This window comes from Myiozetetes cayanensis, unplaced genomic scaffold (genome assembly GCF_022539395.1).
Source record: "Myiozetetes cayanensis isolate MyiCay16 unplaced genomic scaffold, myiCay2020 scf24, whole genome shotgun sequence".
NCBI classification, from domain to species: Eukaryota; Metazoa; Chordata; class Aves; order Passeriformes; family Tyrannidae; genus Myiozetetes; species Myiozetetes cayanensis.
The window spans coordinates 1,344,026-1,359,895 of record NW_026087456.1 but is presented as its reverse complement, the minus strand read 5'-3'; positions in this window follow the sequence as shown (position 1 = coordinate 1,359,895).

Sequence of the window (15,870 nt, the reverse complement as noted above, 5' to 3'; positions counted from 1 at the left end):
AGGATATATGTTGTTGAATAACATGGAAACTTCAAAACAGAGGAGTCTTTTTTACCCTTGGCGAAGTTTCTCCTGTTTGGAACAGTTCCTGCTACACTACGTGCACATCCTATGCTTTGCTTTGGAGACTCATTAGATATGTATGAGTTCATAGTTTAGCAAACTGGTGAAGTCTTTTTCAAAAGCTCTGCTTGGCAGTGTGATATTTGACTAAACAAGTCAATTAAACTGAAGAAGATAAATTACATTCCAAAAGAAAGGTACCATTAGATAACTACCACATATTCCTAGCAATTCATTAAGAGTGCTCCTGAGTTTATCTTTCCCAATTTAGTATGCAAGGAAAATGTGATAGTAATGAAAACAACACAGATTATTTATTCACTTAATCCATCAGTTTCAAACTTTTGAGTAACAAGTTTACTCAAGTTAATTGAACATATAACTTTGTCAAATCCAAGCCTTGTGCAAGCACAGACAGTCTACTAGTCCATAATGCAACACACAAAGAAGGGCTGCCACATATGGCACTGGTTCTACAGATGGAATTTCTTAGAACACTCAGAGATAAACTGCTTCATTATTAAAAAATAGATCATTACTATGTCCTCCTCCCTATCCTGCTCTATTGAAAGACTGCTGTATTATGGTAAAAAGAAAATACATGCAGTCACATTTTTAAATTCATAAGAAAATAGTCTCAATTTAAAAAAAAATTGCTTAATTTCTTAACATGAACTAACTTTTGCAGGGAAAGAGTATTATTTTAACTTGATTGTTTTTAACTGCTTTAAATACTGGCTGTGGCTTTGAAGTTAAACAAGTGACACAAAAGCTGTCATCCTGAAATAACCTGACCTGCTTGTTGGGAGGAAAAATAGCCAAGTTATCTGCAAATCAATTCAGCAACTGAAAAATTTATTCACTATTAATTAATATAAATTGAAAAAGAGAAAGAAAACTGATGTAGAGTCCAGTTCATCCATTGTAGAGCTCTCAGGACATATCAGACTAACTTCTGATGACTTGTTATCTATCTGAATGCAGAGAAGAATACTGATCATTTTGGTTGCTATAAAGATTTTATGTCATAGATTCATAACCATTTCTCACGTGTTCTTGGTGGCCCGTTTGTGTCCTGTGTTTCACCTATAAAACACCATAGCTGAGTGTTTGTGACTGGTTACTCCTCACACCTGCATTTTTTTTCCACAGTTTTGAATATTTCAGTGTTTCTAAAGCTGCTCATTTTATTTTATTGTCTGTAGTTGTAAATTCCAGCACTTCAGTAGATTTCATCCACAGTGATGCTGCTGGAGACATCTGTGTAAATGTCACCCTTAGGTAGTGGCCTTTGCAGGATCAGAGGTATAGTTTACATTCAAGCTTCATGGGGAAGACTGATTATGTCTCATATAACCCCATAAGAATTTTATTAAGTTCAGTAACACAACCACACTTGGAATTTGTTGTCTGTTGCCACACTAAAATACATAAAATTATTGTTCAGAGAAATAAGAATTTCAGCTTTCCTAACAGCATGCAGTATTTTACAAGGATGAACTGTAATGTCTGTCACATGGTTCATATCTAACTGCATGGCATGAGTTCTACTTAAACAGAATACAAATAGAAGAAAACATGAGCAAATAGGACTTGCCTCAGCCACACAGAGTAGATTCTATTGCTGCCCTTGAATAATTCAGATCAGTTCTATGAATTAAAAGCAAAAACAAAACCCCCAAAACCACAACAGCGAGACAGCAAGGGAGAGAAAAGATAATGATTCTACAGGTTGCTTCATGCTGGATATCCAGTACTAGAACCAAGATTATCAGATGACTTGATCTCTCATTATGACAATAAATATTCAGAGAGCACAGGGATTTCTGTCTACATAGACTGCAAGTAATGATAACTACTGCAGTGATTCACAGCAGTCTGCTTTCAATATAAGATTTGGAAAGCAGATAATCACTTGGTTGGGAATTCCCTGTGCTGATGAATATGCTGCTTAGTTCATTTTCCTGCTGAGTTATTATTAGATGGCACACTGTTATCAAATAAATAGTTCACTTTTCAGCAGGAATCAGCCATCATTTTCATATGAATCATGAATCAGTGAAATTCTCCTTTTCCTTTTATCCTCCCCATCAAAAGGGAAATACCGAATGTCAAAGTGCAGGGGTTCTGAGTTCCTGCTGTGCACAAGTTCCCCCTCTATTAGGTAGAGAGTGTAGGAGACAATAACAGATAAATGAGAGGAAAAATATATTGGGGAACAACAGGAATTGGGATGATGTCTACCTGCACCATCTGCCTATTCCAATTACCTGTGCATACTGAGCAGCAAGACAGATCTTTTGGTGCAAGAGTCATGCAAAACTGTGATGGAAATTATTTAATTAGCAGTGAGAAATGCAGCATTATAAGTGAAAGATACACCATGAATATCAATTGACCTTCTCTCTTGGTACTCAAATATGTACCTATGCATCAGCCACAGAAATGCTGGGAGATAGTGTCTGCACAAGGACATATGATATTTCCATAGTCCAGTGTTTCTCTTCTCATAATATACAGTGATATTTGCATATCCCTTTTTTCCCCCATGTTTACCTTCCATAACATTTTCAATTATAAAGTTCAAGAAACTTAAGAATTTTATAGACCCTGATTGTGTCAGAGGGACAAAACTAAAAAAGTTATTTTGTTGATTTTAATGAAAGCAGTATGAAAGTTTTCAAAGTTATAGTTCAAAGTCCTTTTGTCAGATTTAGTCTTAAAGTTAAGTTCTGCTTCAGGATAACTAACATTGAAACTTTTTGCAATAGCAGGTATATGCCTTTATTTCACTCATTCAAAAGCAATACAGACTTTGCAATTCTAGTAATAAACAGTTGTGTTTGAACTGCTTTGGAAAAATTATAAATGTTCTACCTTTAGAATGGTGCAAAATATTATATGAATCTCCTGCTAACTTATAATTTTTTATATCAAACTGAGTCAGTCTGCAGAAAACAGACCTTCCTCAGCACTCTTTCCAGTGCTTTAAAAGTAATCTGAACAGAAAAATTGTCTTAAAAACAATACCATTAAGAACAGTTAATAAAATGCATTTTTGGTGATGTGATTTGGAGGTGGAAGGTTGGAAGAGTTGCCTGGGTAAATGTTCTTTTTTGTTATTGTTTATTTGTTTGTTTTTAATAAAACCATGCATATGTTGATAAATATTTGATTGACAAATTGCTGTGTTTGTGAGAGTCATTCTTTTTTCCTAATGCTTCAGTTGCATTAGTTGATATCTGCTTTCTACTCTATCATACCTGAGACAGCCTCCAACACATAACTCACATAAAACCTTTCCTTAAATTTATCCTCAGTGTATATGCTTCTTAAAATTTACTCAGGGAATGCACAGAAAACCTTCTGTCTTCCACTGGCAACAGTTAATATCTCACCTATCTGTTTGTTACCCATGCAAAATACAAAGAGGACTTTGAAATTCTCTGATATTGCTGAAGCATTTGCTTTCCTGTCCTTAAATTTTATAATACTGATGTTTGTACAGTTGGGCTTATGATGGATAGATGACATGAACATAGAAAATATGGATAAAGGACATTTTTATGCCCGCGACAGCCTTATATGATTTCAAGGTTTTACTGGAAATATCTTGATCTACTTAAATTGGTTTAAGGCTCTGCCAGCACAGCTGGGAGTTGTGTGCCCAGGGAAGCTGTGCTGTGGTTAAAGCACATGATGCATAGATATGAGCCTCATTGTCTGGGCTCATTTTCCTTAAGGTGCTAAGTTACCTTTATGGAACTGTTATGATACTGGGAGAGAATGTTACAGCAACCTCAATTTTTATCTGCTGATTAGTTTCATAGTGTACTTTCCCATTTCTTCGTCATTTAAGAGTTGCACGTAAGTTACGAGCAGTCAAACAACTTTAAGCATAAAGTATTTTATGACCACGAATAAATATATATAATGAACATATGATGGGACTTTGATTTATCAAACTATGATTAAATATTAAACTTTTATAGCTTCATCCTCCATACAGCATAAACTCTACATCATATTCTATGTATGTTGCACTATAATTTCAGATAAGAAATATTATGAAGTGAGTAATTTTACTGTTGAAAAATTGTCAGCAGGACTAACCAAAGTATTCCAAGGCATGACAGAATAACTTGATTTCTTTTTTTAAAACCAGTTATTATAATAAACTCTGTTACCCAGATAAAAGTACAAGTTAAACATGATCTAGGTGATCTAAATCTTTAACTACCTTCAATTTGTCTTCAATACCTATAAATTCAATAAAAGCTGTGAATAGCTCCTCCCAAAACTTAGAAACTTGATGGAAAACCTTCAGAGGAGGCAGAATTTTTCATATAAAGGAGCTGTTTCATACAAAATTTAGACACTTCTTTCTGAATTTACAGCTCTGACTGCTGCTGGGCTTTGAGTTTTAAAAACTGACTGTACGGAATGCAAGAGAAGCAATACACTGTGGGACACTGGAAAAGTAAGAGTAGTAGATATTTAAGTAAGGAAAAGGAAATAATTTGGAGATAAGAACTTTTGGCATTCTCCAAAAGGCCAGCTGTACTCTCACTTTTTTCAAAGCAGAAGTGCTGTTTGTGTTTTACAGGTCTGTGGAATTTTACAGATTATGCAACAAGGATGTTAAGTTATTGCTATTACAATATGCCCAGCAGTTGGAGAGTTCAGTTGGGAAGTTTGTGGAGTAAAACCAACACTGCCGAAAAATAAAATGTTACTAAAATCTTTTTAAGAGTCCTTTGAAAAGTCTTTTCTTAGAGAGGGAAATCAGGCTGAGTATTTCTTTCCAGTAGAGTAGGAGATTAAGAGAAACAGAGTCCTTCATGGCAGTTACAGAGAAGTCACTGATTCTTTATTGCACAAGAAGAAATACAAACCCAGGCCTTCAGCTAATAACTGGATTCACTGATTTTTCCCAAGTTCCATGGGCATGAGCATCAAACAACTCGTTGCTCCATCTTTGTTTGGAGAAAAAAAAATCTCAGCACATGTTTTTCATTCTGTTTTCTGTCCTCATCTGTTTTCATCCCATATGCTTCACCATGAAAAAACCATTTATTTAAATTTTGAGATTACTTTGCTAACTTATGGTAAGGTTTTATACAGGAAAATATTGCTGCTTCTGAAACACTGCTATCTGGAGTCAAACTCTGAAAATTTTGGGTATAATTAGCCAGTAACTAGCCTACATTTTCTACTTGTCAGATACAGTCTCAGGAAAACTTAATGATGAGATTTAATTGTGCAACATTAACTATTTCTGTATCAATTTGCTGAAATAAATCTGGTGTCTTAGTGCTTCTGTATGCAATAGTCAAGAGGTGTGGTATCCTGAATTTAATTTTAAGGTGGGCAGGCAGCTCCTTAAAAGAGGGAGAGATTAATAATTATGTCAATGTCATTCTTGCATCTCTTAGAAGCCTTCTAAATGGAAAAGTCTAATTAGGATGACAAATAAGGAAAGTCTATAATGGAAAGATGCCTTTACACAAAGATAATTGCTGATAAGGATGCTGATAACAATTGAGTTCATGTGAAAAGGTAACTTTCATTAGCAAGTAAAGAAAAGGTCTCATTATTTCCATTCGGATAGAATTTTGCCAGTTACCTGACAACACAGGTAAATAAACAATAGAAACCCCACTATGTTGCAGTAATTGAAAATTCAATCTAAGAATATAAAAGATTGTATTGAATAGCCATAATATCAGTACAGTTCTCTTTTTTTGGTGGTGGAAGGGCGTTGTTTCTGCACTGAAGTCCTGATAATGGGCAGAGGCATTTCAAACTTACTGACTAAGGAGGCTGCAACTTTACAGTTAATTCTCCAATCTGAAAGCGACTGCCAAGACATAACTTAAAATAGGGGGTTTGTGCAATAGGTGGTTGTCTAAAAATCACTTCCTAGTCCTCAGTCAGAGTGAAATTTATAACTGCTTGACTTTAAGCCCTGTCATGATCTAACCCCAGCCAGCAACTAAGCCCCACACAGACACTTGTTCACTCCACCAGTAGGATCAGAGAGAAAACTGGAAGCATAAAAGCAAGAAAACTCCTGGATTGAGATAAAGACAGTTTAATAGGGAAAGTAAAAGCCATGCACACAAGCAAAGCAAACAAAGGAATTAATCCCCTGCATGCCATGGGCAGCCATCTCCAGGAGAGCAGCGCCCCATCAAACATAATCGTTACTTGGGAAGACAAATATCACTCCAAACACCCCCTCTTTCCACCTTCTTCCCCCCACTTTAGATACTGAGCATGATGTCATATGGTCTGGAATATCCCTTTTGTCGGTTGGGATTAACTGTCCTGGTTGCATCTGCTCCCAGCCATCCCTGCATGCCCAACTTCCTCACCAGCGTGTCAGTGTGAAAAGCAGAAAAGGCCTTGGCTCTGTGTGAGCCCTGCTCAGCAACAACAAAAACACCTCTGTGCTATTAACCCTGTGCTCAGCACAAATCCAAAACACAGCCCCATAGCAGCTACTGTGAAGAAAATTAATTCTACCCCACCCAAAACCAGCACACGTCCACAGGAAAAAAGTTCACAGTACTGAGTAACCTCTTGCAAACAATTCAGAGCTCTACAGACTGTTTTGTGTGCTGTGGATCTCCCTGTGGAGCAGGAAACATGTTGAAGAACATGACCATAATTCACTGCAAGTATTGATTACAATTGACTCATTAGGAAGGAAATCAATTCCTCTGAAGCATATAAACTGAAAGTAGGAAGCAAAAGTGAGTGGAAACAGTTTTTTGGTATTCATGAAACATTTTTAATAACAGGTTTGGAAGAATGAAACTAAAACGTTTTGGACTAGAAGACATTCTTAATGCCCATGGTTTCTATACAGCTGTTATCTGTCTCTTTATCACACATTCTACATTCTTGGTCAGTAAATATGATTATTATACTTTGTACTCTCTAGCACTATTTCAACATATTTAGAGTGCTACGAATGTGTCACTCCTTTAAACCCCTCATCAACTCTTAGCAATAATCACTTGGCATCCTTTTTTTTTACTCACAACGTGAAATAAAACACTTCACGAATATTTGAAAATTTTAAATTTAACCATTCAGCAATCCCCCACTTTGTACTCCATAGTCCATGTAATTTTAGGATGTGATAAAGGGAAATATCATTAAAACACCCTTCACTTAATTGTAAGGTATTATTTGAAATGATTATAAAATGGAGATGGGGATAAAGAATTGTCTATAAAGAAATAACATGAACCTTTTCTGTTCAAAAGATATTTTCTATATAATTCCTAAAATGTTCTACTTCTGCGTTTCAAGAAATTTGATTCTAGTATCTATATGTTTCTATACAGAAAATAATCAAATTCCTCTAAAGTAAAATACATATAATTAAACTAAAACATTTGTTTTATTGTACCCTCAATTTTGATGAAAGCCTGTTTCTAGGGGAAAAAACATGTTTTCAACTTCAGAGCCTTTGTGCTAAAACTTCCTAAAGAAAAAATCATCCTATTCCTCACCGGCTTCTAATTGACATGCTTATCAGTGTTTTGTCCAGTTCAATTAATTAGCCCTCCATTCAATTAATTAGCTCCCAGTTCAATTAATTAGCCCCCAGTTCAATTAATTAACCTACACTGGTTCTGTCAGAAGTCATCTGGGCTGTGGAGGGTTGCACAGCGGTTGTTCATTCAGAGCTAGCTGTATTTCCAAGGCCTAGTCATCTTTACAAAGAAATGGGAAGAACAAATCCTTTGGTTTTAAGCTTGATACTGGACTTACAGGTTTGGTCCCCATGTGACTGACTGCTAAATGCTTCCTGATAACTCTTGGAAAACACTGAATAGACAGGATGAGAGCATGGGATGACATACAGTAACACAAAAAAATAGAATTGTTTTGGATAAGCAGAAAGATTTAGAGACTTTATCCACTGTCATTAGTCTTTAAAAACTACAAATATCTGCACAACCACACAGCAGACACCTGACAGAACATCTCTTTACCCTTAGGAAACCATTTCCTGGGAGCACAGAAAGAGAATTAATGTTAGACATCCATCCAACGAAACATTTGGAGTTTTAGACTTACCATGTTTTATTTCTTCCAATCAAATTCAGATGGTCACTCTCATGGCAGAATGAATGATGTTCACCTCTAATACAAATGGAATCTATAGTATTTAACTGCATCCCACTTCTCTCACTCTATTCCTCTAGGGTTTTTATTTGACATTTTCATTCTCTTCTGTCAAGCCAAGGGCTTCCAGCTTTGTGTCATTAGTAAATTTCATTTGCACCATCCTTCTTCTTGTGTGCCAAGATAACTAATTAAATGACTTAAGATTTATTCCGTTAACATTCCTGCAGCCTGATACGCTCCCTTTTCAACATAACCAGTTGCTATATCTAATTCATCTAGTCCCTTACAACCTTAAAATTAGTATGCCAATCAGTGTTTTCTCCACTTCAGGTAATTTCTCCCTTGTGACTGTTAGATACTTCTGGGCTACTGCTGCAGAACACCAAAGAACCCTGCATGGAAGTGCACAGCTTCAACACGATCTGCTTTTCTCCAATCATGCACGTGACTGAATAATTCTCATCAACTCTGTTTTTTGTCATGGAGAAAAGACTTTTAAAACACAGTCTAAGTCCACATCTATGCAATATTACATGGGCAACATAAACACCCAATTATGTTTAACTTCTATGTTTTGTTTTCTTGTTTTTCAAATAGCATCAGACCTAACTACCATAGGAGTAATGGATTTCTCTATGCTTAAATTTTTCTTTTGAAACAAAATACAGCAAAATAACCCTTGAAGGACCACTCCACATGACATATGTTTATGTCAAAGAGGAATATATAAAAGACTCATCCAGCAGAAAGCACCTATGCCAGTCTGTATCTTTGAGAAGCTATCTTATTAAAACAAGGAATAATACTTCCCTTCTCAGCAGTTTAGCCTCTTTCAGTTCTTACTGATCCTACCAGTTGACTTAAGAGACATACTTCTGTGGCTCTCAGTCCATGATCCCTTGCACCACTTTATTAAAGTGCTCCCCTCTCTGATCTCTCACTCTGGCAGGATTGCCTGGTGATTAGGGTGCTCTCCTCTATCCTTAAACTGAGGATTCTGAAGAAACATAAGCAAAAAATAAATTAATAGATTAATTCGGATGCTCCTGCCTGTACAAACCACCTAAGAAGCAGAGTGACTTGGTTAAATACTGACCTTCAGATTATGCTACTGAAACCATAAGTTATTTACAGTCTGGGTCTTACTCAAACAACCGCATAAGATATAAGATGAAGACTAAACAAGGAAGTGAGACTCCTACTCAGTTCTTCCTAACCTACACAGGACTTTTGTGACAAAGAATCAGAAGTGCAGTAGATACTTTAGTCCCTTCACAAAGTACAAACAGGCGTTTCAAGTTCAATACTGTATTTTCAAAAAGGAAAAATAAAAGGTATTGTCTTAAAATACTTTCAAACAGTGACACGGAAACCTAGAGAAAGCAGGACAGATGAGTGCAATTTTTTTTTTCTTATTTTTGGCTGTAAAATTTTTGCCTGCTTAGGACACTCTCATCTCCTGGATAAGATGTTCAGAGCACCCAGCAAGATATCCCCAGTGTAATTGTAGTAAAAATTTGACATAGAGAGTAACTGAAACTGAACTGAAATCTGTAAAAAAATTCATGGGATTCATTAATTTATTTATTTATTTACTTTTTTATTTTCAGTATTATGTATATTTAGATGTTTTTTCTAACTTTATCCCTAGGTAATGGTTTTAAACCTATCTGTTGGGGTTTATTTTGTTTTTGTTTTAACTCAGTAGTCTTTCCTGACAACTATTAACTCTGAAGCCACAGAAACAAATAAAAAAAAACTCGACAATTAATATTTTTTTATTTAAGCAAAGCCTTTTAATAACCCTACCTTATTAGATTCTTTTTTTATTTTTATGTCATAGATCTTCAGATTCCATAAAAGCTCACTCTAGGATAGAAGTTATGAATTAAGCACATAACTTCCTTTCTACTTCGAAATCTGAAATCTTGCTCTTTTTTTAAACTTAAAGAAAAGAAAACCCAAAAAAGACAGTTTGATGTTGGGTTAGAAGTGAGGGTGTAATCAGTTCCTCTTATTCCCACAAATATATCTTCTTCTAACTTGATGGGAAAAGTAAGAAAAATGAGGTCATGCAGTTAGACTTAAAAAAAAAAAAAAAAAGTTTAAGCCCCAGTGCATCTAATTAAAGTTCATTACAGGTGAAACTGTAGATGAACACAAGAATTGACAGGTAGCGAGGCACCAACCGCCAGAGAAGCACGTAGATGAAAATGTACAAAATAATGAGCATGTTTTTCAGTACCTCGAGCTAGATGCTCAAAGCCAAGCTAAAGTCAATGCACCTTACAATTAATCACCACAAGCCTGTATCAAACATGCTGGTTTCTCTCCTGAAGGACAGTGCTGCTGCTCATAAAGACTGGTAGCATGAAATGAGTGTTCTCAGAGAAGTGACCCTGAAAGTCTGGGTGTCAGTACACACACGATTTCTTGAAATGCATTTTGAAAATCTATGAAAATTACCTCTACATCTTCAGTCTCTGTGTACACAGATCTCGAGGCAGACTGCCTTCACAAAATACCTTCCAGCCTGCCCTCAGCAAGGCTTAAATCTTCTGGGAGAAAAAGGTCCTCTGAACTCTTGTGAGCTACTTTAGACATAGCCCAGCAGATTAGTGTCCCTCCTACAGATCGTATTTTATTGTCAACTTTTATTTGGCAAGTTCACTTTCAGGATAGGTTTATTTGAAGGTTTAGAAATTCTGACCATCAGGGATTTTGAGAACAGCCCTACTTCTTATTTATTCTATTTCTCTGGACTAAAAGAGAAAGTCTAGTTCACAGAATGCTACGTATCAAAAAGTCAAATTCTGTTTTTGTTGCACAATTTTAAGAGCAAGACCTTTAATTTCCCCAAGCTCTCTTGGATATTCATTAGATATTCATATTGACTTCTTAAGTGAGTGTTGAAACCCTGACTTAAAAACATACTTAACAGCCTGAAGGGCAAAGAGTTTCAAAGAATAAACTTCTAAAGTTTCATTGTAGGCATAATACAATTGCAATACAATTAGACATGCACTTGATAGCTTTAACTCATATTGTGAAAACAGTGGAAAAAATGTACCTGTGATATGGAAAATATTGCAGACCACAAGCCAAAACTCATTTCCAGACTTGGAATTTAGGCTTCTGTTACTATATCTGCTTTCATACTGCAAACAGTTATCTTAGTTTACTTTGATGCAGTCTCCAGTTTTCCATGCTAACAATTAAAATGGCTTGGGACAGGAATAGCTCCATGAAGTAAGATTAGCAAAACATAACCCTAACAAGTATTTCAGATATGAAAAACCAGATACAGGTGCCTATTGGCATCTGACTATCATTTAATTCAAAAATTAACTCTGCCTTGCTGCATACTTTGTGGAGAGTTGGTAATTTGGCTTGGTCAATTCCGCTTTTGGGCAAAGACTTTTAAAAATTGATCGCAGCATCACTTTTCTTGAAATAATTAGGATCTGATTTTGGATCTGCATAGTGGTTTTCCAACAACCTGCAAACACACAATTTTCTCTGTGCTTTACCTCTACAAAATCAGAACTTTGCAATGCCCAATAATTGATATCAGCAGTATATCCATAATCAAGGACTCAGAAAAAAACCCAGATGATACATTGCAGCAATTGTGGGAAAGACCACTTAAGGTCAAAGCTTATTGCTCTCTCCAATTCAAATTCCCTGTGCTTATACCCATAAAAGAGGACCCACTGAAGCTAAGACTTATGCCTGACACATAGCTGAGGACTGGGAGACATTGAATAGCACTAAAAAGTACAGCAGAAGCAACACAGAGGTTAAGCTGTAGCTGTAGTTGCAAGCTTCAGTGTACTTCAAGGTGAGCACAATTTTTCCATGGTCAAACATATCAAGATCTGCACACTGGGAAAATAAATGAGGTAACACCTTGGTCTGAATTATAAGCAGAGCTAATGACAATCCCACAAAGGTCTCTTTCAGAGTTGTAATTAGCTCTGAACTCAACTGGAACCTTGTGACGTCTCTCAGACAATGTTAAGAGATGCAGCCTCTAAACATACTTCAGACAAATGAAAAACAAGCAGTCCTATATTAATGGGTTCACTAAATTAATTACAAATTCCAGGAGCTTGCAGCATAGCAATTGAAATCACAGCCTGTTTGAAGATTTTGTTATTTAACATTGTATTTTTACAGACAGAAAGCATCAAGTACATTTAGGGTGTAGGACTTCTGTTAAATCCCAAAAATGAGATATATTTTACCTTTTTTACTGGCTTCGAAGAAATTAAGGTAAACTATATGACTCCTAAGAACACGACTTTTACCACAGAGATTAAAAGAGTCTGAATGTTACCTTGCTCTTTTTATAGCCTGCTTTATAACTCCCCGAGTGATTTCATTACGGCACACCACGGAGCTATCCCTGCACGCCGTCAGGCGCAGTTCGTTTTTCCAGTCTCTAGAGGTCTCTGCATATCACATTTTAGTTCCGTGGCTTCTCCGCAGGAAACGCGTTTTGAAGGTGAGACTGAAGAACCGCGTGAGAAAAGTCTGCTGGAGCCACGTCCCGCTCTGGCAGCGCTGTCGTGGGAATTTAGTTCTCCCGGTAATTTACAGAAGCGAAAGAGAGGGAGAGAGATTTATACTGCAGCAATAGCTAACACCAGCACTGACAAGCAGGAGCATTTTGCCTTTTGTCCTTAGAATCCAGATAATCATAGCTCTTAACATTCAGCTAGAAACAGGGGATTTGTTGATGTACAAGGGTCGCTGCTTAACCCTTGCTGCCAGAAATACTGCCTTTTATACTCTGACATCAGCCACACCTGGGTTGTTTGGGTTTTTTCTCCCTTCATGCTTGATGATTCTTTTAATTGAAAAAGCTAAATTGTGATTTACATTATCATTATTATTATTATTCTTTAGCTAACCATTGAAGAATTTGTTTACTGTAATTTAAATGTAGATTCAGTTTTTGGGTAGGTCATAAAGGTCCTTTCTTCCACCTGTATGATTGCTCTCAGCTCTTGTCTAGGAACCTGCTTTCTAGGTGTTCAATGCATCTTTCCTGATTGACTCTGTGCTGTGATTTATACCTATAACGTATTGAACATACAAAAAAATTCTTATATATATAAGGAAAAGATTCTGAAAATAGAAATAAAAACATTAAACCCAAGGAAACTCAAAGAAATCAACTGCTTCTTTTCTGTCCCTGACTACATCAATGCAGTTGGAACTAGATGATCTTTAAGGTCCTTTCCAACCCAGGCCACTCTGTGATTTTGTGATCTTAGAGTCTCCTGAACACCTAACACCAGCCTTACACTCAGGATCGAGTCTTGCTTATGGACCGATTAAACCAAGCAAATAAAGAAAGAAAGAATGAAAGAAGATACAGGCAACTACTCAAGGATATTTCTGATTCTCAAGACCTTTTTCAGGCATTGTGGCTGCTAAGGCAGCCACATTCAAACAGCAAAACCAGATTTGTTGCAGACGCAGCTTCTGCAAACATCAGAACAGAATCTGGCATTTGATTTCATTATTTTTCATGTACCACAACCATTAGAAAGATCTGGAATAATTAGGTGAGCTTACCCTTATGCTGTAGCTTAAATAATTTTAATAGATTTTGAGATGTCTTTTCAACTCCACATTGCTGCTTGGACCCTAGTTCTGCTCCTTACTGAGCTACATGCAGAAGATGAAATTCTCCCAGTAAACTATGTGTGCCTGTTCTCTCAGTTTGCCCTTTGATACTAGGAGGCAAGAGAGGTACGATAATGGACTGTAGAAGAGAGAAAGACATATCTTTTAGTAGCTGTAGTTTTATGACAACTAGCAATTCTTTACTCTGAGAATTAGTAATGTGCTTCTCCCTTCTTCTGAGTAATAGAAAACAGGGCAGCTCTTGGTTTGCTTTGTAAAAACTATGATTGAGACCTGTTTCCTTGTTATTTTACTGCTAATACTCCATCCTTCTTATTCTCTTGGTGGCCTCCTCTGGACTCACTTCAGCAGATCCATGTTCATGCCTGTGCTGGGGACCCCAGAACTGAATGCAGCACTACAGGTGGGAGTCATGAGAGGAGAGTAGAGGGGCAGAATCACCTCCCTTGTCCTGCTGTCCACACTGCTTGTGATGCAGCCCAGGACATGTTTGGTTTCTGGGCTGCAAAGTGCACATTGTAGCTCGTGTCCAGCCTCTCACCCACCAGCACCCCCAAGTCCTTTTCAGCAGGACTGCTCTTGGTCTGGTTATCCCCCAGACTAGATTGGCACTGGGGTTGCCCTGACCCAGGTGCAGCACCTTGAACTTGGTTTTAACAAACCTCATGAGATTCACATGGGCTACTTCTCAAGCTAGTCCAGGTCCCTCTGGATGTCAATCACTCCACCTATATAAATATCTTGTTGCTTGACGAGATCAGAACAGCTGATATGTTTAAAGAGGTATTTACCATCCCTGCACTGCTGGCACATTAGTTTCTTTGTGCAAGGGTTGTCTGTTACTTTATGGCCGTATCAATAGAGGGGTTAATAGTATAAGCCTTCAGAAATTTACACAGTAGAAATTGTTCGTACAATTCCTGTTGTAGGAATCCTACAGTTATAACAAAATATTCTTTCTGTCCAATTTCAGGAGAAAAAGAATCCTGTAGGGATTCTCTGAATATTTAACTATCTTTGTTCCCTTAACCATCTCCATATAAATCCCTTATAAATCCCATATATCAGTAAATGTGCAATACCAGTCATATTAGAAGTCAAAATAGTCTTTGGTAATGACAGTGGGTTTCTTCCTAGCTGGAGAATGAGAAGTATTTCTATGGTTCTCCTAGTGTACAAGGAAAAGTAGATCTAGCCATTAAAGGCAAGAAGGAAAAAAAACACCTACAACCTACTAAAGAACATAGGGAAGATGTAGCCTGGGAGACAAAAATTAAAGCTCCTGTGACTCAGGCTGAACTGGAGACCTGAAGAGCAGATGTGAGCCTTAATAAGTAAATTAATAAATAAATTTAATAAATTAATGTATTTGTGCAATGGAAAACCAACAAAGCCCTAAGCCAACCATTAGACAAGTATCTGTTCCAGAGAAGGGACATGGAACAAGCAGCAAGAATCACTTTAGTCAGTCCATTCATTGGTATGAGTTAGCAATAAAATAGCTTACACTCTTGCTAGGTAACAGATAAAGGTTAAAAAAACACAAAAAAGAAAATATGAAAAATGCACTATGCATAAAAAGTCTAACTTCTAAAAGAAATAGTGCAAGTTAGGGCACTCAATGTTACAATTAATTACTTAGAACTCAAATAAATAATTAAATTCATTATAAAGTCTATTCTTACGGGAGCCACATACGTGTAGAAAATCTGTTGATAGCTATCCTTCAGAGGTCAGGATAGATGAGAGCAGTAATTCCTCATGTATAGAGGATAAAAGTTTGGAAGAAAGAGTTCAGAGGCAGAAGATAGGACTACAACCCTAAAAAAACAACATACACAAAGTAATCAATGCTTGATAAACTGTGTCCAAGAAAGGTCACCTGTGAGTCTGTGAGAAGTATCATGGTCCATATACCTAAGTGAAATATTAGCACTCATATGACTGTGAGAAAATCAGATTTAAAGGAAAAAAAATTAGTAGTAAGGGTCTTCGGGTGAA